The sequence below is a fragment of the Papilio machaon genome, chromosome 27 (genome assembly GCF_912999745.1).
Source record: "Papilio machaon chromosome 27, ilPapMach1.1, whole genome shotgun sequence".
Taxonomy (NCBI): domain Eukaryota; kingdom Metazoa; phylum Arthropoda; class Insecta; order Lepidoptera; family Papilionidae; genus Papilio; species Papilio machaon.
The window spans coordinates 4,775,743-4,802,725 of record NC_060012.1 but is presented as its reverse complement, the minus strand read 5'-3'; the positions used below and the strand labels follow the sequence as shown (position 1 = coordinate 4,802,725).

General features: G+C 32.3%; 1 protein-coding gene across 1 annotated transcript in view; it reads left to right on the top strand.

Annotated features, from left to right (window-relative positions):
* The first annotated feature begins 4,127 nt into the window (after window positions 1-4,127).
* LOC106711042 (neural/ectodermal development factor IMP-L2) overlaps window positions 4,128-26,983 on the top strand; it is a 47,125-nt gene continuing 24,269 nt past the window's right edge. The window contains exon 1 of the mRNA XM_045684754.1: window positions 4,128-4,463. The gene's annotated coding sequence lies outside the window, so the exon portion shown is untranslated. The remainder of the gene's footprint in view (window positions 4,464-26,983) is intronic.

The window sequence follows — 26,983 nt, the reverse complement described above, 5'->3', positions numbered from 1 at the left end:
CGAACACCTCAGTGGGGATGTATAGTGAGCTGATGATGATCATTTATTATATGAAAATTTCGAAATAAAGTGAAACGATAGTATAGTTAGCTAGTTAATATATAATTACTTTATCAAAGGGTATATTTGAACATCGTTCGTTATCTAAATATATCGCATAAGTACGACTCAGAGCCCACTATCTCTCTCAATGTTATTAAGCCAATAAGTCGTCTTAATAATATTTATATCTCTAATCATTGGATTAAGTTTTGTAACTAACATAGAGTTAAGCATCTACTAGAAGCATAATGATTTATTAAAAAAAAACAAATAGGAAAAATTTATTTAAAATAATAAGCAGAAAGCATTTAAAGTATATATAAATTCCTATCACTGACACCTTAGATCCATAAAATATAGTTTTACATATATTTTCTTTTGTTACATTTTTAGAAACAAGGAAAACAAAATTAAATATATGAACTTATGCTTACCACAATGTATGTAATACGTAAGTGGAAGTTATATATCACTAAAACAAAGAACAAATTTTAAAATATAATGTACAATTTAATCGCATAACAATATGAAATAACATAAATAAAGACTTATATAAGGATAATATGCGTAAATAGAATGTGCAGATATAACAAATGATGGAGATATATAGAACAGTACATAAGGAAAAGTCCAGTAAGACTAATACCAATATTAAAAATCATAAGTTATAATAAATTACTTGTCTAAAAATTTATTACTCTATGGCATCCCAAGCTAAAGATTTTGTTTCAATATAGCATCAGTAAACGCTTGTGGGTGGAGTTCGAAGGATCATATCTCCGGTTGCTAGGCAACCGTGTTAATAACCAATCAGTTAATAACCTCGTCTGTTAGTCTATTATTACTCTATGATAAAGGGATAATGGTAAGGCTGTGCCCTGTATGGCATTAACAAATATAGACGACCATAGACTTTGATATTGTATTAGAAATAACCGATTAATTTCGTTCATCTTACTAATATTATAAATGCGAATGTTCAGATGTATGGATGGATGTTTGTTTGAAGGCATCTCCAGAACGGCTCAACGGATCTTGATTAAATTTAGCACAGATGTAGAACATAGTCTGAAAGAACACATATGCTACTTATTATGTTTTTTTTAATTGCACGTGGACGGAGTCGCGGGCGATAGCTATCTTACTAATATTTATAAATGCGATTGTTTGGCTGGATGGATGGATGGATGGATGTTTGAAGGTATCTCCAGAACGGCTCAATGAATCTTGATTAAATTTGGCGCAGATGTAGAACATAGTCTGGAAGAACACATAGGCTACTTATTATGTTTTATTTATGATGGAGTCGCAGGCGACAGTTAGTTGTTAATAAAATGATTGTCGATAGTCACCAGAAACCGTAAATATCTGGCAAATGACGGTTATAATAATGAATCGGTTAATTTTACTGATTTCCGATGAGTTAGTCATCACTACAACTGGTTTTAGCTGTATTTTAAAAACTCGTAGATAATTTAAATAACAAATAGGGTTATTTTACAAGGTAAAGAACTAAAGATCGATTATTGGGTTCGACGTATGGTTTAATACAATCGAAATGTGCAATCTTAGTAATATTATAAATGCGAATGTTTAGATGGATGGATGTTTGTTAGCCAACCCGCACTAGGCCAGCGTGGTTGACTATGGCCTAGGCACCCATTACTTAGGGTAGGCTCCGAGCCCTACAGTGGGGACGTATAGTGAGCTGATGTTGATGTTTGTTAGAAGGTATCTTCAGAACTCAATGGATCTCGATTAAATTTAGCATAGATGTAGAGCATAGTCTGGAACAACACATAATTACTTTTTTTAAATTCCAGTCGGATGAAGTTGCGAAAGACAGTATTGTATATAAATTACATAGTTGCCGATTGAAAATGTCATTTAATATCTATGGATGTATTGGAAACCTTCATAGTTTGATATGATGTTTTATCAAACATGTCTATTTTTTATAAGTCTGTGATTACAGCTTTCATCATCATCAGCTCACTGTACGTCTCCACTGAGTGGCTTGGAGTCTACCCTAAGTATGTGCAGGTTGCATCATAATGTTTTCCTTCAACGTAAAACCGTCGGATGAATGTACATATCTTAATATATATATTTCTTGTGTGCGTGTGTATGTGACTGAACTCCTCCTAAACGACTGGACCAATTTTGATGAAATTTTTTGTGTGTGTTCGTGGAGATTCGAGAATGGTTTAGATTTACAGTTTTTTTTTTTTTTTTTTTTTTTTTTAATTCCGCGCGGACGGAGTCGCGACCGACAGCTAGTAACATATAAATCGAAACTCGAAAAACATATTAGTACATGGCGGGATTCGAACCCAGGATAATGCAATTCAAGTCCTTAAAACCTGAGCCATCGACGCTCTTACATTTTACATTTACATTTAGATTACAGCTTTATAAAAGGTAAAATTATTTAGATAAGTTTGTTATAATTTATTTCAATTGAATTTCACTATACACATAATAGATATCACATATGCCACATCTAATTGACGCGACAGTGTCCTGTCCTTATCCTACTATATCTATAATCGTATGTTTCTAAGACCAAAATGTCCGTTGAAGACATTGTTATCTCTGTTTAATAAAAGATAATAACAGGGATGACGATATTTATGCAGAGATTTCGGTCTTAGAAACCAACGGTAAGTGCGATAGTGTGATGTGATAAAAAGTAACAGCTAGTGTTTACACATAGCCTAGACTTCCGTCATGTACGGTTATCGACATTTTTTTTTTCATTAACATAATGTGACGTCACAAACGAGTGTTGTGACACGCCCACAAATTTGCCTAGTGATTTAATTTATCGATATATTGATGACATCGAAGTGTCTAATTAGCAATTTGAAAAAAATAACCATCCCATATTCTAGAATTAAATGGAAATCTTTCTTTTTTTTCGGATATTAGATAGTGATGTAATAAAGGCTATTGAAGCGCTCTAAGCCATTTATATTCTTGACTAGGCCGTGTTTTGATCACGTAACTTGCTATTATGTAAATTTGCTTTTTTATGAATTTCTTCGCATACAAGAAAAATAAAATTATTTATAATGATTATGATTCTTTATTTTTATACATTGTTTCATGCTAAATGACATATACGTGTGAATATAATTTGTGTAACCTTAAATAGTAATGCTAACATTTTTGGTATGTGAAAAATAAGATAAAATTATTACAACAGCACTATAATTCCATTTAAAGACATGTAAATAATTTTAAATATAAAATTTGAGATTATTTAGAGACATATCTTAATAGTACTAATTGTTAATATTTGTTTATTATGAAGTAAAAGGAAATTTTTAAGTCTACAACCTTAATATAACCTCAATTTAAATTCACATGTGGGTAATGTACTTCGTGGGTTTGATTTACTGTACAGTGGAAGAAATTTTGTATACGTTTCGTTGAAATACGATTTGATCACAATGTAATTAGTTTGATAAATTATAGCAACACATATGTACGAAATTTTATTTTTTCACGATATTTTATAGGCAGCTAATTATTCTTTGATTGTACTTGGATTGATATCGACATATGTCTATCGATATGGATATAGGTTCAGTCACTACTGTTTTTTTTTTAAACTAAGTAGAAAAAAGAACATGTTAGCATGACCCAAATAAAATATGCAATTCTAAATAAGTCATACCTAATCATGGAATTTAGCTGTAGTGACGATTGTATTAATACATATTGTTGTATTTGTTTATTCAAAGAAAAGGAAAGGGATAGCAATACAAGAGACACATCAATCGAAACCCACTGTAATAATTACAATCACCAATTACATTAACCTACATTTTTTGTCTACGAAAACATAAAATGGAAAAATTAACCGACCGTAAACTCCACTGCAGTAACATTTGCATTAGTAAGCATTGTCATCTCTTTCATACTATTTGAAAAAACGGAGACGTCAATATGAACAGTCATGTGAAATCTACGGTTAGAAATAACGCACTATCATCGTATATCGATATGCGTTTGCGCAACACTAATATATTGATATAACGTTAAAAGTTGTTACAACGTAATCGTGATAAAGACAGCATTCCATTTCTTGCGTTCTAAGTCTTTGCACGTTCGATATCGACAAATCACTCCGGTAACCTCACTATTTACGTTCGAATATCCACGTGTACTTTTGGAACGGCTTGACTTTTTTATTTTAAAATTATTCACATTTTTCGCGTGTAATTTTCAACGTTCAGATGTCTAAATCAGCCACGTTGTGAAACGGACTTTGACAGTTTTTTTTTTTACTTAAACTTAAAACAAAATGTTAAATGCTTGCCGAAAAAAATATTTATTGGATTTTGCTATAAAGTAATATCAAGTTTTGTTTAAGTGTTATTCTTTGGCAGTATTACAGTTTAGCTGATTTAAAGGTAAGTCACTTTTATGAATGTCTAATTTGGTTAACTGTAAAATTCACCGAATTTAGAAGTGATCGTAAAATAGACTCTAGTTCTATTGGAATAGAGTTTATATATTATAGCAGTAAATATATTCAAGCAGAGAAAGTTTTTCCAACCGTTAACTTATTTCTAAAATAATCGTATGTTTAAATAATTATTCTTAATTATATTGAAAGAAAAAAAAATGTTTTATTTCACTGTAAATCTAATGTTTTTTTTTTAATTTTTTTGCTACGTATATTTAAAAAATTAACAATTCTGGCTGAATAGTTCTAAGACTTTTGCCTTTTGAGTGAACGGGTTGCATTTCTGGCGGGAAATACCGCATTTTTTGACATGTGTCATTGACTTAACCAACAAATTTTGATTTATTTGTAGTGGTAAAGATTTTAACTAGATTTCAACTTTGCGCATCGAATATATCTAATAAACTGTGTAGAAAATATATGCTTATGTAATGTTGCGACATATTATGCGCCGTTCTTTATTAAGTCGAAGGTCTATTGATTTTATTTTATTAAAATAAAAATTAAATGTTTGATTACCACGTTTGATCATACAAGTTGGTAATTTCATAAAGGTTTTTATTATTTTTACTGAAACAGAACGCTTTATTAGACTTAAAAGAAAAAAGAGGAGTGTATAGGTGTTTAAATTTATTCTTTAAACATTCTGTTAAATATTGTTAATTACTATTATTAACTTGATTTCATTTTGATACATTTTTTTACAAGAAAGAGACGAAAGATATCACAGATTTAAATAAAAGAGAACGATGTATAGAGTCAAGTTTAAAATTAATCAATCAAAATAATGAATAACCTCTTATTAGAAACATTAATGAACGCATTAAATATACTAATTACTGAAAAATCTATTTTTAAAACAGTTTTTAATAGATTTTTTGAGGCAATGGCATTGTTGCACGTGATGCCAAATTCTTTAAACCTACGTGTAACCTACTTACACTTTTTTTTATAAAATCAGAGTAACAAACGAGTACAAATCACCTGGAAAATATCCAGGATGTAACCACGCATGTTTTTAAGGACGCAGTTGTAAATAGAATTTGTTACCTTGGGAATTCGTGAGTCCAATTATGTTACCCATTCTTTTTTTTATATAGAACAAAAGCTGGCAAACGAGCAATTGGCCACTTGAATTAGCTAAACTAGGAGTAATCGTTGCCTATAGACATCTGCATTTGGTGAAGCGTTGCCTACCTTTAATGGATAATGGTCGGGAGGTTATATCGTCTGCCTATGTGTCCCCTCCACTGCCAAATTCAACTCCGCTTTCCATCCCTTCTTTATAAGAAAAATTGGTAAGGGGAAGAAGACTAAAATTAGGCCTTTGGCACACACACTCATTAGACGAAATACGGAATTGCTTCCACTCGACGTCTGTCTTCTGTTTGTTCATAGTATTGCACCAGGCGTGCCGGCCACTACTGCTACCTAACCTATATAATACGCCCAATTAATATTACAGGATATGTCTAGGCACATTTTAGACCACGTTTAAACGTATTTAACCTTGTATATCATGTTATTCAATCCTTTTTCTTTCGTCCTTCTTATCAGTTACCTTTTAATTTACCACTTCTTTCATGTAAAGGTACAGACTACAAAACATAAGGCTGTGGGTTCAAATCCGTCTCCCAATTGTTGTTTTAAGCTCGGCTAACATATCGACGCTGGAAAGCATAAACGCTGTAACCCTTGAAATCGCGAATATGTTTTTCACACGTTAATAATTTCAACCATTATCAAACGATAATGATTTTATTATAGGTAAGCACAAACTACACAACATTGCTAAATACCGCATGCTTGTAGGCGTATCAGCTCACGAGTTATCATTTTTTGGCTCTCCTGTAAAGTTCATACTTTCGGGGTTACAGCGTTTACGCTTTCCAGCGTCGATATTTGACGAGGTGGGTTTAAAAAATAAATTTTAGCTTCTTAGCGTTTACACTCAATGTTAAAAAGCCACAAAGTTGTTTTCGGAATCTAGCTGCCTTATCAAGTCTTGTGTGGCATTTTCTATCCCTAATATTTTCTGAATAAAGCTTGTCAGAATATTGAAAGCAGCGCTTTTCTCGGTTGTCGCTAATATCAACGTGATGTCAATATCCGGTGAATGTCAAACATATTTCTTAGGTCAATAGCAAAAAAGTATTAACAAAAGATGTCATTGGTATCCATTATCTGCGTCATTTGTGGCAATATATCCATTAGACGACAGAATGACACCCACGGTACGGAATAACGAGCATTTTTATTTAATATTGGATATTTCTAACACGTAGGTGGTCTTTGTTGTTTTATAACGAAGAATTTTATTGTCGTAATATTAAAAAATACTAGTATTATAATACTTAGTATTTTAAGAGTATTTTGATACTCCACCTTGAGGAGTAAAAAACTGAGGTCGACGTTTTTAACAACTACTGTTTCTTATCAATATATATAAAAGAAAGTCGTGTTAGTTATACTATTTATAACTCAAGATCGGTCGAGAGATTTGACTGAAAATTGGTGGGCAGGTAGCTTAGAACCAGGAAAAGGACATAGGATAATTTTTACCCCGTTTTCTATTTTTCATTCCGCGCGGACGGAGTCGCGGGTAAAAGCTAGTACGCTATAAAAGAAGGAAATTGTGGTGACATTTATCCTAAAGTCTTTTCACTACTTAAATAAAGAGGCTTTTTCCCAGTTATTATCCGTTGACAAAGAAACGTGGAAATCTCATGTAATAGTTTGACATATTTGCAGTCGCAGTCAAAGCTTTAATTTAGCACTTATACGTAACTATGTCAAGTTTCGATCTAATTGCATTGTGAACGTCAAATGTCATTAAGGTAGGAAATAACCTCGACTGTAATTCGTCCCATTCGTGCAATTGTTAGTCGCATAATATCGTGTAGTTTTCATTCGAAACGGTTAATAAGTTCAAGTTATAGATTTGTATCTCTAATATATAAAATTCTCGTGTCACAGTTTTCGTTCCCGCACTCCTCCGAAACGGCTTGACCGATTCTCATGAAATTTTGTGAGCATATTCAGTAGGTCTGAGAATCGGCCAACATTTATTTTTCATAAACCCCCCCCCCCATTTTTTTTAACTGCGCGCGGACGGAGTCGCGGGCGACAGCTAGTTGACTTATATTATTTGAGTAAAAAAATTGAAAGCTAGCGTGTATCAGAATTTACATAGACGAGAGATTAGATAAGGAATAAGAACCTTTAAGAAACTAGACGAAAGATATGACAAACAGGCAATATCTTTTACCTCACGGATTTTTAAAATTTTTATCAGATTTGTTTTTTCAAATTTTACTCCTCAGTATACTGTTAAAAATGTCTCGCCTCAAAACAGAGTCATCGACAGAATATGTCAAAATTTATATAACATACTTTCGTTCTCACGAACATTCTCTCTGAACCATAATTGTATCACAATTTTAAATTAAAAAGCTATTCAATATAACAGAATTTAGTACATCGGTAAATATAACAGTGAATTTTAAAAATGGAAGCCGACACATAACTGTCACGCGGGAAACTATTTTCTAGATGACGTTTAACGAACGCTCATTGCATCATTTCGTTCGAAGTATTTCCATTACAAGGTTCAAGGTATTTATGTATGTTGTAATACATGAAAATTATATAACTCACGGCTGAAATACCGTAAAAATTATTTAGTAGTATGTAGATTAAAAATAATTATCAAATGTTTTCTGATATGATATAAAAAAGTACTAATGCCTACAAAGTTAATTATTTAATTATTTAATGTGAAATAAATATATTGCAAAATATATTACTAGTTCAATTTTTATTGGTTATTTCATAGAAGTATTTGATGTAATTTAATTCGCGTAAGTATATAATTTTAATTTTAGTAGGCTGTACGACTCGCGACCTTTGCCTCGTCAACATTTTTTATAGTTGATTGGCGCGCTTTAACTTTTTGTTCTGTATTTTATTTGTAATCTGTTTTTAAATTTAGTCATTATTAAATGAAGAATTATGTATCCCATCTTTATAGTAGACAAGGAATTTGCGTTCTGCCGGTTCTGCCAAAGATCTGGCATAAGCCCACTAAGACCTTTGCCTTTTTAGTTTTAAGTTAAGGAAAAATATAGATGAGAAGAATCGCGCGGGAAGTTGAAGAGTTAACGAAATGTATTTATTAGAGTAAGATGGAATTTTTAATGTAAATACGTATTTATAGTTTTAATATTAGTATGATATCAACGTAATAAACGCATTTTGGCTGCCGTGCTGTTGTTTTCAATTTATAAAATCACTTTCTGAAAAATATTTCAACATTCATCGCAAATATAATTTCCAATGATAATGTAAACGTTAGTTACATTCACGAAAACATGTCACAATTTCTATTTTTTTTTTTGCATTTCAAATAAAAAAACAGAGAAATCGATATGTTTCGACATTAAAAAGCGACGGTTACAAAACGTTGTCTTATGATTTCCGTAGCCATTTACATTTACGGGAAGTGTTTGAAAATGAAATAAAAAAACTTAAGTATACATAATAATCGGAAATGCAACATTCTAGATTGTCATACGTAATGTTTATGGCGATTTCCGTTGTCAGTGCGGCGCTGAAATTACCGGCCGACTGCTGCAAGGTCAGCCATATTGAAAGCTGTAGTGAGGTAAAACGATTATCGACATTGCAAAAAATAAGAATTAAAAATATTAAAAAGATTGTAAAAGCCCTAATATCATTATTTTTATATAATCGCGAGGATTTCAAGAAATCACTAATTTCCTCAATGCACTTAGTAATTGTTAAATTATTAATTACTGAGAGATTTTCTCATTCTTTCGACGGCGAGATTCAGATGCAACAGACAGTACGATATTGAGAATACCATCCTTATAAGAATACGTTAAATGACAGAGAAGAAATATGTACACTCACGCTAAAAAATACAGCAAACAATAGCCAATTTATAAAGCTATAATTGAACATATAAATAAGTTTTACTTTGCATACTATAAATATTATTACACTGAAATATTTAGTTACAAAAAAAGTAAATAAATTGACTGAAATAAGTAGTTTAGTTATAATTAAAAAGATTAGAAAGTTAATTATTAACTCGACTGTGAACCTTTTTATTTTACTATACATTAATTTCTAGACTTCAGTACAAGGAATCGATATTCCTGCTTCACGGGGTCATCTCTAGGCAGCAATAAATTGGGGTCGATGTCCGTTTGACGTGTGGAATGAGTTCAAGGTCGCAGCTGTCATCTCACACCTCAATCAGTTACGGTTACTTGGAATTAATTCTATAAAGATTTTTTTTTCAATATTGTCATTTTTTTATTTTAATATGAACACTGGAGTAGTTTAGATATATTAGAAATCTACTAAGGAGCTGTTTAAGTAACCTTTATACGCATAAACGTACCTATAGTTATAGTTTCATATAAGTTTGACGTCTATTCAAATCGTAATGTCAACAGTGTGCGTGACGCAAAAGTATGCCAATAAAATGATAAAATTCCAAATTCAAAAAAAATTAAAAATATTTATTTAAATACAGATTATAGTTATTTTATTAGAATATTTATGAAAAACAAATTTAAATAAAAAATATTTTAACAAACTAAATATTGTGTTTTGTTTTTGTTATAAAATTATTAATTTGTATTTTTAAAATTCTTGGACGAATAATATATTAAACTTAATTAAAAACTTGGATGAAAAAAAACCAAAGAGGTTGTAAAACAATTACATTAAAGGTCAATTTTGTAATGTAAATGGTAACACTGGGCAAAATTTAACTCCAAAATCTGGAAGCCTTTTATAATTAAACGATTGCTGACTGTGGGTGTGCTAAATGCAATAAAAAAATCGACATTTTATCAACAATTTTATCATTACCATTTTAGCTGACAATTTAATTTACATACAAACACATGTATGTGTGTGTGTGACCTCGTATCATATCACGTAAGCTATATCAGCGAAATCTTTACACGCATTTCAATTTACCTTATGAATGGAAGTTGGTTTTGCCGATGCATCGATTAAAAGAAAATCGATTCTTCATTACTTGTAGGTCACGCCTTACGTTTTAAAATGCTAAATTCATAATTTATAACTGGCCGAATATAATTATATGTATATATTTTTTTTATTATGAAATTGTTTAATCAAGTTTCTATATGTTTAAAAGATTTGTAGTGGATTGTGTTGTAGGAGTTTTGATAGTATTTTTCTGGTAGGTGAAGTGGCCTTTCTACTGGTGTGTTTTGAGAAAAGATAAAACTTTCGTATAAAATAAAAATATATACATTTTCGAGAATTGTAACTTTAAAATTAAATTAACGTAAAGATTTCGTCAATTTGTTAATGTCCGATGAAAGTAAACAGTTAAAGCTGGAATAACATAATCGTAACGCCGAAGGTCGGAAGTGACCTCGTTTCTTATTGCAGTTACAAAGAGAATTGCATGTGATTCTCAAACTGTCCGTTATAATATTATAAAGTAGGGGATGCCTGCGACTTCATTAAAAGCACCTTCAAAATTTGAGCAACCGTTCCGAAGATTACCCGCAACAAACGCGGATTTTAGAACTAAAAATTAAAAAAATTGGATTTTCGTTAAAAACAAATACATCATGTTCACGAAACATGTTTTTTCAATATCACTTTAATTTTATTTACTATATAAATTACTAGCTGTCGCCCGCGACTCCGTCCGCGCGCAGTTAAAAAAAAAAACTAAATGTGGGGGGGTTATGAAAAATAGATGTTGGCCGATTCTCAGACCTACTGAATATGCTCACAAAATTTCATGAGAATCGGCCAAGCTGTTTCGGAGGAGTTCAAGTTCGAACCCCGTGACACGAGAATTTTATATATTAGAAGATTTATTCATTTATACACTCTACCTTTATTATTTTATAATATTTCAGGCAGAGGGCGTACTTTTCTCAAATGTCTTTCTCTTGTCAAAATCCATAAGCAGCGTTCCGTCGCTCATTTACGCCTTTAATCTATAAAACAGCAAAATAAACGAGTAGCGTGTATTGTTTAAACCAGTACACACGTGTTCCACGGAAAATTAGCCGCGAGCAGTTTGTCGATTACATTTCTTTCTAATACCATGCTCAATTGCTCAGGCCATTTAACAAGTGACGTCATAAGGATATCGGAAAAGATTCTGTTGACGAGTAATAATGTTAAAGAAAAAAGAAGCAATAAGGAGTTTAAAGAAACCAGTAACATTTTAAAGGGGTCTAAGAGAAAAAATTTGAGAAGGAGTGTACTAGATTGTCGCGTGCGTGATTCGAACCAGTTGTCAGACATCGGTTGCTACGTGACTTGACGCCACGTCCGCGACCCTCTCACGATGGCAATATTGTTAAGGTCATGTACAAACTTATAGTTCTATATAAAATGGATTTTAAGAAGTTAGAACAAAACATATTTAAGTTTTTATTTTAAAAATCTCTTACAGCCGCACTGGACTCTTAGGGAATCTCTTAACATAGTTTTCTTGTCCTAACCTACACTTAGAGAGACCACTTAAGAACTGTTAAACGTAACGCCAGCAATAGCAGACCAGTCAAAACAATTTAAAATTTTGCAAATAAGTTGCCTACCTAAAAATATGAAGTGATGCACAGAAATATTATAGATATTCCCGGTTTATGAACGTCCCCTCCACTTTACAAACCATTTCTCCCATCTATCCTTTCGTTATAAAAAGGGGAAAAAGACAATTTGGCGTTTTGACACACACTTTTACAGAAAAAACGTAAAGATATTTCTGATTTTTTTTTATCAATAAATGATAATATTGTTGTTAAACATGTCTTAGGATAGTGAAAATTCGCCGTATCCACATTACTTAGATATCGTGGAAAGTGTATACTTCCCCTTAGCGGTTTTCGCGTGCAAAACCAACATTAGTTGTATGTGTAATGGGGTTCTAAGAAGTGAAGCAGACGCTGAGCCAGCGGTAACTGCAATCGCTGTCATTAGAAACCGATAGACAAACTTTGACTTTTAAGAAGCAGGACATGTCAAGCAATTAACGTGTATAATAAATCGATTAATATTTAAACTTTCTTGCGTTTGTTCGTTTTGTGTATTTATGTAAAAAGTGTCGACTTTAAGACGTCTTTTGAATGTAATTTTACTGTACGAAAAGTGAGATAATTTTAACTTTAGCAGATCTTTGCTTAATCCGTTTCTCTATAGTCAAAGATAGCAGACAACGGATTCGAGTTTCTTGCATTTAGAAATATGAGTCGTCTGGCAAAGTTTAGTCTGTTTTTTTCGTAGTGAGTGTCACGAAGTTAATATAGTCAAACCCATTTTTTTGTTTTGATGTACCTTGTGCAATATGAACATTACTAGCTGTCGCCCGTACCTCAGTCCGCGTGGAATTGAAAAAAAAAATAAGTAGCCTATGTGTTCTTCCACACTATGTTCTACATCTGTGCCAAATTTCATCAAGATCTGTTTAGCCGTTCCGCAGATACCTTCAAACAAACATCCATCTAAACTTTCGCATCTTATCTATATATATAAAAGAAAGTCGTGTTAGTTACACTACTCGTATTTATAACTCAAGAACGACTGAATCGATTTGACTGAAAATGGGTGGGCAGATAGCTTAGAACCAGGAAACGGACATAGGATAATTTTTACCCCGTTTTCTATTTTTTTATTTCGCGCGGACGGAGTCGCGGGTAAAAGCTAGTTTATAATATTAGTAATATTAAAACAACAATTTGTTAATTAAACTGTAATCAGTTACAAATTGTAACGGATAACATTAGTATCTACACCTACTTGATCCTAGCACGAAATCAGCTGTAGAGAGATAATAAACCAATATATCTTGATCCTTCTGATGATAATTGTAACAAGAATCGAATTTATTACTTACTTGATTAGTGAGTCAGGACTCATTGTAAGACAAAGTAACCGATAAGGAAAAATATATCATTATATTATTACAGAAGCGAAATCTTTTGCACCGGTTTTCAAGGAATTTGAGCGAAACAATAAACGTGTTTTACTGTATGTGACACACTAGCTGTTTGTGAATAAAAGAAAAACTTAACAAGTAGCTGTGTTGTTCTAGATTATGTTCTACATCTGTAACACGTTTTATCAAGATTCGTTCAGACGCTCCGGACATACCTTCAAACATACATCCGTCCAACCTAAACTTTCGCATTAATAATATTAGTAAGACAGGAGACCGAAGTGCTGGCAGCTACCTCGGACAAAGAATTAGTCTAGCCATTCAAAGGGGGAACGCTGCCAGTATCTTTGGAACCTTGCCTAAAGGGATACCTTTTAATGACATATTTTAGTTTTTATATTATACTAGCTTTTACCCGCGACTCCGTCCGCGCGGAATAAAAATAGAAAACGGGGTAAAAATTATCCTATGTCCGTTTCCTGGTTCCAAGCTACCTGCCCACCAATTTTCAGTCAAATCGATTCAGCCGTTCTTGAGTTATAAATAGTGTAACTAACACGACTTTCTTTTTATATAGATTTAAATTAAGTGTAATTAGGTTTTGTATAATTGGATTAAATTTATAACAATTTATATTTGAATTGCAATTAACATGTAGCTATTTATTATCTGTCCTTGCTTGTTATACAATGACAGCTGTCAAAACCAAACTGTCCTGTTGTCAAATACAATAATACCAACACATATTAGTAACATAATACATTTAAAGTTAATATGGAGACATGCATACAATTATTTAAAAATAATCTCAACCAATGGATGACCAATAATTCAATTAAAACTTCTATCATTTATCATCTTAATAGATTAAATTTTTCAATCATTATAGATATGTTTAATTCTGTTAAATTTGAACCAAAATGTATTAAAACGCTAATGAAAATTTTCTACCGCGAGTAATGCTAGAATTCATCATCATCAGCTCACTATACGTCCCCACTGAGGGGCTCGGAGCTTACCCTATGTTGTGGGTGACTAGGCCGTAGTCAACCACGCTGGCCAAGTGCGGGTTGGTTGACTTCACACATATCATTGAATTTCTTCTCAGATATGTGCAGCATCACGATGTTTTCCTTCACCGTAAGAACGGCGGACAGATGTACATATGTAAATCGAAAATCGAGAAACACATTGGTACATGGCGGGATTCGAACCCAGGACCTGCAGATTGCAAGTCAAGTGCTTAACCCCTAAGCCACCGACGCTCAGAACGCTAGAATTCAAACTAACATCAAAACATAAAATCTCACAATTATAAATGCGAAAATCTGGATATTTGTAACTAGATATCTCCAGAATGGATGGATGGATGTAGAACATAGTCTGGAAGAACACATAGGCTATTTATTACGTTTTTCTTAATTCAGTAACTTAATAAAATTACAATAGTATTTTATCTATCAAGAATAGTACCAACCTACATAAACTTATCTAAGTTGGGGTTAAAACAAATGGCGCGTAAATATTTAATTATCATAAGATAACAGATTTATTTTATAGCTAACTAGCTGTCGCCCGCGACTCCGTCCGCGCGAAATTAAAAAAACGTAATAAATAGCCTATGTTCTTCCAGACTATGTTCTACATCTGTACAAAATTTCATCAAGATTCGTTAAATTGTTCCGGTGATATCTTCAAACAAATATCCATCCATCCAAACATTCGTATTTATAATATTAGTAAGATTATTTAACTACTACGCCTTACATTTACTACGAGTACATTAGATAAGTCAGGTTCATGGTTTACAAGCTGTCGCCCGCGACTCCGTCCTAGTGGATTTAAAAAAATATTAATTAGACAGTAATTAGGGTTCTTCCAGGCTATCTACATGCCTTTTTTTCCAGAGGGGAATGCTTTATGCATACTCCGCGCCCTGGGGGGGGGGGGAGGACGGTAGTTATGTGGGATTCTCTTCCGGATGGGAAGCATACCCACTAAATTCCATCTGTTTCTCTAACGCATCCGGACGGGACCACGGACACGCTTTCGCTTTCGTCCGCGACCATGTAGTATGCCAAATTTCAGCTATATTCATGTAACCTTTTTGAAAATACCTTATAACAAACATCCATCCATTTTAATTCCATTTATAATATTAGTCAATATATGAATGGGAATTAGTCTGAACAAGGTCGAACATCTCTTATCAAGAAATTACAAGAAGTTACACTAATCAAAAATGTACAGGAAAACTTCTAGTTAACATACTTTACATAAGTTTCCTCTTCAAATTTAGATAATTGCGCAATCTTAATTATGTTCAAGCTATAGTGCGATTAACTTATATGGCCCGATGAGTGGTGCTGTGAATTAGTACTGTCACGAAATATACTTAAAAGATACTTAGACACGGAAAATGACAATAAACAATACTACAGTCCGATGCTATGACACTTTTTTTTTATTTTTTTTTATAAGAGAAGGGGGCAAACGAGCAGCGGGAACACCAAGGTGTTCATCGACGCCCATGAATCTGCAATACCAGAGGAATTGCAGATGCGTTGTAGGCCTTTGAGATGGTGATACGCTCGCTTCTTGAAGGACCCTAAGTGACAGAGTTTGATTTGTTTTGATGAGTTTTGACAGAGTGACGATAATAATGTCCACATGTCGGAGAAGTTTGTCGGTTTGTACAGTTATGAATTTTGACGTTTAGTAGAAAAGTTTAAGTTCTGACGTTGTTAAGTATACTATAAAGGCTTGACTTCCCTCACATTTTCCGCCTAACAACGACATACAATTCATTCAGTTGACTAGAGTCGTGTTATTATTAAAAAAAGGAAAGGTTGCCAACTAAACGAGCTATCAATAACGCCAATTTGAAGTCGTTACAGGACCGCACACGAGATGCATTTGCAGTCAATTTTGTACACAGAGTATAGTACACACAGAGGTTGCATAGTGAAAAGAAAATTGTAATTTTTCACACGGTAAAATTACTCTACGCTTTTTTACTCCGATTTCTTATAAATAACTAGATAAAAAGATGCCTTTAAAAAACTATACATTCGACTAAAAATATAAACGTCTTTCTCGGGAAAACTCATATCAAATATCTTTTCACATTATTAAATCAACGGATTAGATTGAACGTCACAAACTCACAAAGTATTAGTACGTGCGAACGCTAAAAAATATATTGAGATTGTTGTTAAAAAAATATATATTCAGTTTATTTATTTAAAAACTGTTACCTTGCCGTAAAAGAGATTTTTGTAATCTTACTCGTAGTACTTAATTTTAGTTTTTTTATCTAACTTAAGTCACCTTAGCACCTAATGCAAACAGTACATGTGTAAAAGGTCTAGCTGAAAACCAGCGCAGGAACGGCCTTGGTCCACCCTGCGTTACTGAGCTTGACATCTCTTGCCACAATTTTTTTTTCTTTATTAAATTTAGAATGATACTCTATTCTATTCTAAAAACATTCCCTTCAAGCGATGTATTGTAATGTAGCAGTATTATTAAAAACATCTGTTAATTCAATGTAGTCGTGAAACAGATCATAAACCTCTCCAATCTTGGGGCACGGTCCCTACCAAAGTGGAGTGACAAAGCCTTAATCACGCAGACTCATTACAGATTGATTTAATTACCAAATATCTTTGAATTCGCAGATATTAACAGTTTAATTATCTGAATGCAATATCTATTTTCACTGCTCTGTGCGGTGGCAGGAGTCAATTAATCTCAGTAGACTGCACGGCGCTGGGCGCATGGACTTTGCTATTGCAAGCTGCGATGTAGCTAACTCATATTGCAACAAATTGACACTGCCAACGCACATCGCTTAGCAACAATGCATATTTAGTTTTTAGTTTTTTTTATAACAGTAGGATCAAACGATCGAAATGAGCGATCATAGTTATTTCGATGCCTCCAACGAATAAGGGCCAATGTGCAAATTGACATTACAGGAGATGCTCTCGAAGTTTCAACCATGTAGGAAATTATGTCGCATAAGCCCTTTTGCTTTAGGAAAAAAAAACACCTGTAAATTTGTATTTGTGTTTAGTGCATATTGTTAACTAGACTAAGAGGTAACCTTTAAAATAAAAAAGTAAAAATCACTTTGTTACTTTGGCCCTTATACATAAGACCCATCGATTCATAAGTTGAAAGAATCAGATTTATGGTCAGAGGAGGGGACTTGCAAAAATCATTTCCCCTACCAATTCTTATTTTAACTGGTATTTTATTTATTCTTTTCTTGAGTTTTATATAATACTAGCTGTCGCCCGCGACTCCATACACGCGCAGTTAAATAAAACTTAATAGGGGTATAAAAAATAGATGTTGGCCGGTTCTCAGACCTACTCAATATGCTCACAAAATTTCATGAGAATCGGTCAAGCGGTTTCGGAGGAGTACGGGAACGAACATTGTGACACGAGAATCTATATATATAAAAGAAAGTCATGTTAGTTACACTATTTATAACTCAAGAACGGCTGAATCGATTTGACTGAAAATTGGTGGGCAGGTAGCTTAGAACCAGGAAACGGACATAGGATAATTTTTACCCCGTTTTCTATTTTTTATTCCGCGCGGACGGAGTCGCAGGTAAAAGCTAGTTTTATATAAAAGATAACCAGAATTCAATTCCATTACCAGTCTATTGACTAGTTTTAAAATAAATTCATTACTAAATTGTTACACGTTCCGTTCAAGGATTTCGGATAGATTAAACAGTAATTTGTTGTAACGGAGATCGTGTGCCGACATTAATTGAGTTCACTAGACAGCCACTAGGATTAGGAACACTAATTACACAAGCTTAGTGCCTACTGAGAATTATCTGAAGAATTGTTGTGGTACAAGTTATAACATGATGACTATTTACTGTTGCTATGCGCTAAGTCGCATTTAAAAATAAAAATTCTTAAATCCACTACACATCTACAGTTTTAACTATAGTTGTACTGGTCAGTTAAAAATGTACAGATAAAACTGTAGGTGTGTAGCGGGCTTTAATTTAGGTTTCGACTGCTGTGAAGCTTGTATTAATACATGTTGTTATCTCTTTCAGTCTCTTTGACAGAACAGAAACAAAATGTGTCAATAGACTAGTCATCGCAGTGAAATTCAACGGTTATAGACCGACAAAGTACATCTCTAGCGCCCCACTGACAATATCTAAAAAGACTTGCAAAATCCTACTCTTACTGTAGCTGTCTTGATGTTTTTTTTATATTTCTATGCCTATTAAGGTTTAACAATTCTAACAGAAGTAAATGCGATAGCAGCGCCTCTCTCACATTGAATCACATTAATTAAACTCTCACAAAACACGCTTACTGTTGTACTTTGTACCAAACAATTTTAATATAACAAATTCATTTTGAACGTAGCAGAAACTTTAAGCTTTAATAAGCATCGGAATTATCTACTCTCTTAATTATTATCTTAAATATTCGGCCTGAAATCCTGATGTTTCATTTACAAAATGGAGGTAAAATTTCATAGTTCAAAGACCTTTATATCCGCTAAAATATAATCTGTGAATAACATAAATCTACATTAAAAGGAGAAATCGATTGATAGGTCACTGATTACTTTGTAAAGACAAAGTAACTGTAGGAAAATTCCATCTCTACAGTTATTTTCAACAACCCCTAAAACCGTCAGCTTTAAATTACTCGATTTACTTTACCCAATTGAGAACCTATTAAGTTTTTTTTATACTCTCAATCTTACTTTTTCTATACTCGAGTTTATATTTGTAAGATTAAAAATCTTATAATTTAAAATTTTATAACAAAATTTAAACCAATTTAGGTTTTATTTTAAGGTATTAAGAGTTAATTCCGCTTAATCAACTTAATTGTCGTTCAGTTAATCTTTTTACAAGTCATTTCGTATGCAACAGTAATAATCTAGACGTTTCTTACTGCAATAACCTAAGCTATAGTCTGAGAAATTTTTATGACCCTGTAAGCATAAATGAAACTAAATTCCATCATTAGCGTCCAGTGACAATATCAAGTGTCACAATATCCATGTCGGATAGTCTCTGTCTTGTCATATTTTGTTATGTCGTTTTCTACGACATGGTTTAAGATATTTTCCTAGGATATAACACGAGGCAACACGCGCCTTCCTAAAGTCATCGGACAAAATCTGTCAAAATATGTATGAGATTTGTTGGTGTAATTTACGTCCGATAGAGGCGCTGTATAAATTCTAATAAAAATTTTGTCATAGACGTTACGAAAACGTTCTCACGAATATTCGTGCTAGGCCGTAAGGACGATAACAGTGAGGGACACCGGGCCAGTTAACTTCGTCGCAATATAACTTAGGTCTTGTGATTGAATGACTCACGCCGCTGTCCAATCAGCTGTAGAAAAGAGGAATTAAGTATCTAGATCTTCAGTCTTGTTAATATTTCGTCCAGACTAAAGACATTTTGAATTAGTTTTTCAGTCGGTCAAAGTTTAATAAAAATTTAACGCACAGATAAAAGTTCAATTAGTTTAAATAATAATAAAAAAGGTTTGTATTTAAAAATTATTTTATTTTTCGTAAACATTTTAACATGTTAACTTTTTTAAATGTGTTTTATACTAAAATCACCAATTATTTATTTCGAAATAATGACGTCACAAAATGGGGATTTGAACTCAATGTACAATTAAGAACTCCTTGGTGAAACTGTATGTTCTATTAACCCTATGACGACCTCAGTCTAAGTCGCGTGGTTGTGTGACGCCATGATGACGTGCGCTGTGGCCATGCTTCGCGATAAATATGTATGTATGTATGTAGTTGTCGTCACCACATCCAATGATAACGGATCATACAATTGTGTTAATGAAATTCAGTTATGACCACTGTATATAGGGACATAAGCTTTATATGATAACTAGTTGTCGCACGCGACTTCCGCGCGGAATTAAACAAAAAAAAATAGTAATAAATATAGCCTATGTCACCCGGGTACAATGTAGCTTTCCAACAGTTAAAGAATTTTTCAAAACGATTCAGTAATTTCGGAGCATACACTCCGTCCGGGAGAATTTAAAAAAAACTTTATAAGTAGCCTATGTGATCATGCCTATTTCAGACTATGTTCCACATCTTTGCCAAATTTTATCAAAATCCGTTGAGCCGTTACAGAGATACCTTCTAACAAACATCCATAAAAACAAGTATTTGCATTTATAATAGTAAGATTAGTGGGGATATTATAAAAGTGACTGATTTAAATTCATAACTGAGTCTGAGCAGCTTCCGCATCACATCTGAACGAATCTGGATAATATCTTACAGATATCTCTGTCTGTAATAATTCCTATGAGAAGTTACTTGAGAGAACTAGTATTTTATATTCGAAATAATACCTAATTCTAACTAAAGTATTAGCTATTCAAAGGGGAAACGCTGCCAGTATTTTTGTAACCTTGTCTAAAGGGACTCCTTTTAATTTTATATTTTAGTTTTTATGTTATATTTTTAAGGTTTTTAGTTTTAGGTTCTATCGTTACTTTTTATATTGAAGTATACAATTTTATTTACTAAAGTACTAAGTCCATTATCACGTGTAAATCTGGATAGACATAATAAATTCTTGACGTAGATGTAAAACACTTTCCAGTCATATGACCTAGATAGTTATATATTTCTAGAATTTCTAAATACATTATGTTAGATGTTTATCTGTTAAACAAATTGTTTCAACAAACGATGGGGGAAATTCACCTTCACTTTATAGGAATTACATCTATAAAGTGTTCGAAAAAAAATCTAAAAAAACTAAATAAAAAAAAAACATTCAAGCTAAATCCTTAAATATGCTCATCTACATTATTAACGTTGATCTGTTTGCATTGAATAGACTTCGAAACTACTACCGATTTAAAAAAAAAAATCACTGTTGGGAAGCTACATTATCGTAGACGAAGTTGAGGACAATTCCTAGTATTTAAGAGTTACAGATAAAAAAACCAAGCATTATAAATAAAATGTTTAAAAAATAATACATTAACTTTTGCTTAAAGCTAAATAATCATTGTTAATCTCGGAAACGATTAAAATAAAATAAAAAATAGTTTGAATTCTAACAAAAGCGTTTATACGAAAAAAAAAGCTTTGTGATTGTTAATTTGTCGCGGTATTTTTCGAAGTTAGGCGATTTTTATTCTTCACTTTTCGGTTTTGAATCAGGAATTTGTGACAATGTTTGCATAAGACCTTGTATGTGATATTAACAGTGAACAATAATCTTGTGTTTACGTCTGATTTAACAATTTCCTGCAAAAGGGGTACTGACGGAAGCTATCAGTCCGAGCAATTTTTAAAACAACTACTTAAGAGAGAGACAATGTTAGCTGTGGATAGGACTTCTCGCTCGTACAATGCACTTGACCGTGACCGTGAATTTAATTTAGTTTCATAATACATCCTGTCTTCGTCATATCGGTGAAAATAATTCACTCTTACTGTTGTTGGTAAAATAGCGCCATCTATTATCAGCGTTTCAAAACACTTTTAATTTAAATTAAAAACATTGTATTTTTTATGTAACACTTCCTTATTCTAGAATGTACTCGAAAATATCGAAAAAAGATTTTGCAATGAATAAATTACATACATACTAACCCACATATAAAACCAAACTTATATGAGCTCAGAAAACCAGCAAAAGTTTAAGGTCTTTGTCTTCCAAAAATCAGTAATTTCTACCCTTTTACACAATCTATCCATCGCTTCGTAGTCACACATTATGTACTCTTCCATACATCTCTGTCATCCACACTTCGGGCTTTGTAGCCATCAGTAGAGTCTTCTGAATATTACGAAAAAAACCATAAATTTTATTTGTTAAAAAAATAAAGGTGTGACATTACGTAATGTCGTAGATCCTAGCTTATCATAGTTTCAACAAGATAATATTGCTTTACTCTGCCACACCTCTAGCTACGTGACGGATGTCACATATGAAATAATCACGTGTTTTACAACTAGTTATACTATTCCCGTTATACTAGCTGTTCCCGTGCGGTTTCATCCGCATAAAATTCCAAACAATACTGTTAGAAATTTTAAGTTACAAACTATTAAATCAACACTAATATAAAAAACTTGAGAGGTGTGTTGAGACACCCGGATGGAACGAAGTTCCTTTCTATTAATTAGTGAAGGAACCAATGTTTATTCTATGAATAAAAAACTTAAGTCTTCACAAGAAGTAGTATTTTATTTCTATGAATTTTCGTTATATATTGTCACGTCGTTGCCATGGTGAAGTAGCGCTCATTCGTCGTTAACATACTTACTATAGCAAAAAGTGTCGTGACAACTTTTCGTAAGAATTTTTTCCGTCTAGCCCACTTTCACAACGCGCGATAAGGAACTTCGTTCCAATAAAGCGTAAACACACACTTTGTAATACAGGAACTCAACAATAACGGTATATTTTTTAATTATTATTTTTGTAATAAAAAGCCCTATACTTACGACACGCTTTAGGCTATATATTTTCAAGCCATAAAACAGAGGGGATGAATACATTGAAAGAAATTGTTATGCGAGAAAATTGTAAACCAATAGTAAAACAGATGGTTGTCATGGTAACGGTAATTCTCAGCCAATGACGTAGGCCTTCGTTGTCATTAGAGCATTTGAATTTTGACATTTGCAATTTAATGTTTTACGCAATGTTAACAATAAAACAAAGTTTTTCTGTGTAACAAAAATTAATGGAATTTAATACGGATGAAGTCGCCCGGGAACATCAGTTCACCTATATCTATATATATAAAAGAAAGTCGTGTTAGTTACACTATTTATAACTCAAGAACGGCTGAATCGATTTGACTGAAAATTGGTTGGCAGGTAGCTTAGAACCAGGAAACGGACATAGGATAATTTTTACCCCGTTTTCTATTTTTTATTCCGCGCGGACGGAGTCACGGGTAAAAGCTAGTTCATACTTAATGCAGATGAAAATCTGTTAAAATCTTATACTCTTACTTGATATTATTTATTTCGTGATGTTAAGGTCGTATAAAACCAGTTTATCGGATTACGTAACATTACTGCGTCAAATAGTCGTTTTTTTTTTCTTAGCGATTTTTTTGCGGGAAACAAGAGACGATCAAATTCTGGGGAAATGCTTTTTACTTCGCTTTTTATACGTTTTAAGTTACTTTTTATCTACGTATTTGATTAAGCTAAAATAGTTTTTAATTCGAAACGAATAAAGATTGAATTAGAATGTCGTGTTAATTTGCCAAATTTCAAATCTAAACACTGTTATGGTAACAATTTTATTTGTTTAAAGGGTTCAGTACATAGTTTATTTTTTATATAAAATTAAACCTTTACAAAAATGTGCTATGCTTAGAACATTGAGCAGTATTTTTTTCCTATTCGTATACAAGGCAACATAAATTTTGAAACCCGGCAATTTTGGTCGCTAAGCGACGCGCAATTAACAGTTTCGTACACAGGGCTCGTCGCCAACATTTATATCTGTAATTTCCGTCGTGAGACTCCGTACCCACAACTTTGAATCGCCGATGCCAGTCTATTCGATCAGTACATAGTGAATTTATGTCAACTGTATAGATTTACTCCGCCATCTTGAAATTGCAGCAACTTTTCTCAGGATCATCTTTATGACATAATATTACGTAAGTTGCTTAACGACTAAAATCACCTGATTTCTAAAATTTAAGTTACCTTGTGTTCAAAGAGCCTAAGATGCTAAATTAAGAATTTTAAGAGAGGATCTCTAATATTTAAAGCCGTGAATCGACTTTCATCAACACTTGTCCTTCACACCGCACACCTGCTCTCTCATTTTTTCCCGCCTTTTTTGTCGTCGCCATTTTTTTTAACATGAGTCATTCGCAAGGCTAATACTTTCTTGACAATATCTTGACGTTTCTACATTTATAAAAGGTCAGAGAGATTCAAATGAATTAATTATAGAGCGGACATTCGATAAAATATTACAAACGTCAGTAGAAAACATATGCCTCTTCACATACGATTCAAACTAGACTTCTTACCTAGTGGTAACAAATCTAGGATCATAATTTGGTTTATGCGATTTGAATTATACGTGATGATAGTGTAAAATATTATATTGTTCTATTCCTAAAACAAGAAGTAATTCATATATTAGATTTATGTTTAAACAATAATAATTTTATACAATCTGTAATTCGAAATATTATACCTTACTATAGGCCGGCTTAAAAACTTTTTGCTCACTAAGAACCGGATTTAAATCTTAAAACATATAAAAGAAAAAAACCATTTGAACAACTCAAAGCAGTTAATTTAAAAAAAAAACAATTGAAACTGACATCACTGTCGTCCATTACGTAATCGCGCGCGAAGTTTGACAGCTCACAATGAAATGTCAATGCTTTTTTTAAATCTCAATTCTTATAATTTCCTTATTTACACTTCATATTATTTTATTTATTGAAGTAAGATAGTAGTGGTGGATACTTGAAGTAACTACAGATTTTTACATATCAAAAAAAATTAAACGCAGAGCTTGTATTGGAACGTCGAAGCTACTAGCGCCATCTATATATTTTAAAAAAGCATTTATTTTAGACAATTGCGCGGTTTAGTGACCTCTGTAAATGGACTGGCTATAAGGCGTACTATTTTTCGCCGTTTTGGTACTGATGGTAACGGTTTGAAGTGGTGGTATGGATTCAAACTAAAAATATATTAATTAACCTGTTTAAATCAGAAAATAAAAGCTGTTATTCCCAAGCTGATGATGAACTGTGTTTTTAATTCTATCTTACTAATATTGTAAATGCTAGTGGATGGATGGATGGATGGATGTTTTGAAGGTATATCCAAAAAGGCTCAAAGGATGTCGATAAAATTTGGCATAGATGTAGAGCATAGACTAAAAGAACACTAATTATTATTTTTTAAATCCGCGCGGACATAGTCGCGTTCAACAGCTAATTTTCAAATAAAATAACACATATTACATTTTGATTACTTGCAAATTACGAAACAAATGTAATTAAATTAAATATAGCCATAAAATTATACAAAAGTAAAGTTCGATCAATTCGTATGATTTAATATGCTTTATGAGTTACTAACGATATTATTAAAAATATTAACTCTATGAATTAAGTTGATTTACGACTGAGTTCGTGGTTTGAGAGAATTATTACGATAATTGCTTGGTAACGAAGTTTTTGAGTTTTAGTGTTGGACGTTGTTTTTTGTCGATATCGATATTGCACAAAAATATTATTATTAATTAATTAATCTTGCTTTTTTAATTTGAAATGTATTTATTTTATTTCTTTTTATAATGTTAAATGGAATGATTATATTAAAATTGTATTATAATGTCATAAGTTTCTGTTTAGTTTATTTTTATGGTAATATCAATTGTGCTCTTTTGCCTTAAATACGACATGACATAAAAAAATTACACTATGACATATTTTTTTATCCTTCTGTAATTCTTACTGTAACTGTACTGTCAAAACATGTACTACTCGTATTAACGTTTCGATTCATATATTGCTAATTGCGAAGGTATTCAATTTAAAAAGTTTTTTTTTCTATCGATACATTAATAAATTTCTAAGGTACATCACTAAATTCAGATTTATTACCATTATAATTAGTGGGCGGATTAAATTTTACTTTCAATGCCTAACACTAGACGTTACACAAATTATGGCAACAATGTCACAATATATATTAATGTTGAAAATAAATCTTATTTCGTATTATTTTAAGGTTCAATTTGCTTTATCAATTGTTTTTAATCACACGTGTAGATGTTTATATGAGTATTTTATTATTTTAATGATAGGTTACTTTTTTATGGAACAAAAAAACCATAGAGTAGCGAATGTGATCGTGTGAAAATACATTGATATATTTATTAATATTTTATTTCATGAAATTAATATACGCTAACGACTAAAGCGACACAACGCATAATTATAATAGACAGATTGTCACTGTGAGATACAATCACATAAAAATATAGTCCCACAAACGTCCCTAAGGAAATTTTACGAGAAAATATTCCTAACGTCAACGTCAAAATTTATATTAGACTAGCTGTCACCGAGCCTCCGTCCGCGCGGAATTAAAATAACTTTATAAGTAGTCTATGTATTCTTCCAGACTATGCTCTATATTTGTGCCTAATTTCATAAAGATCCGTTAAGCTGTTCCGGAGTTACCTTGAAAAAAACATCCATCCATCCATCCATCTAAGCTTTCGCATTTATGATATTAGTACGATTTATACAGCGCCTATCGGCCGTAAAGTAAACTGACAAATCTCATACAAATTTTATTTAAAAGTGTTTTTAGATTTTAAGTTACTAGTATCATAACTTAAAATAACTTATTATAACTAAAAAAACGGAGAAAAAATTCAATAGTTTTAGTTTCAACTGAAAGAGACGACTTTT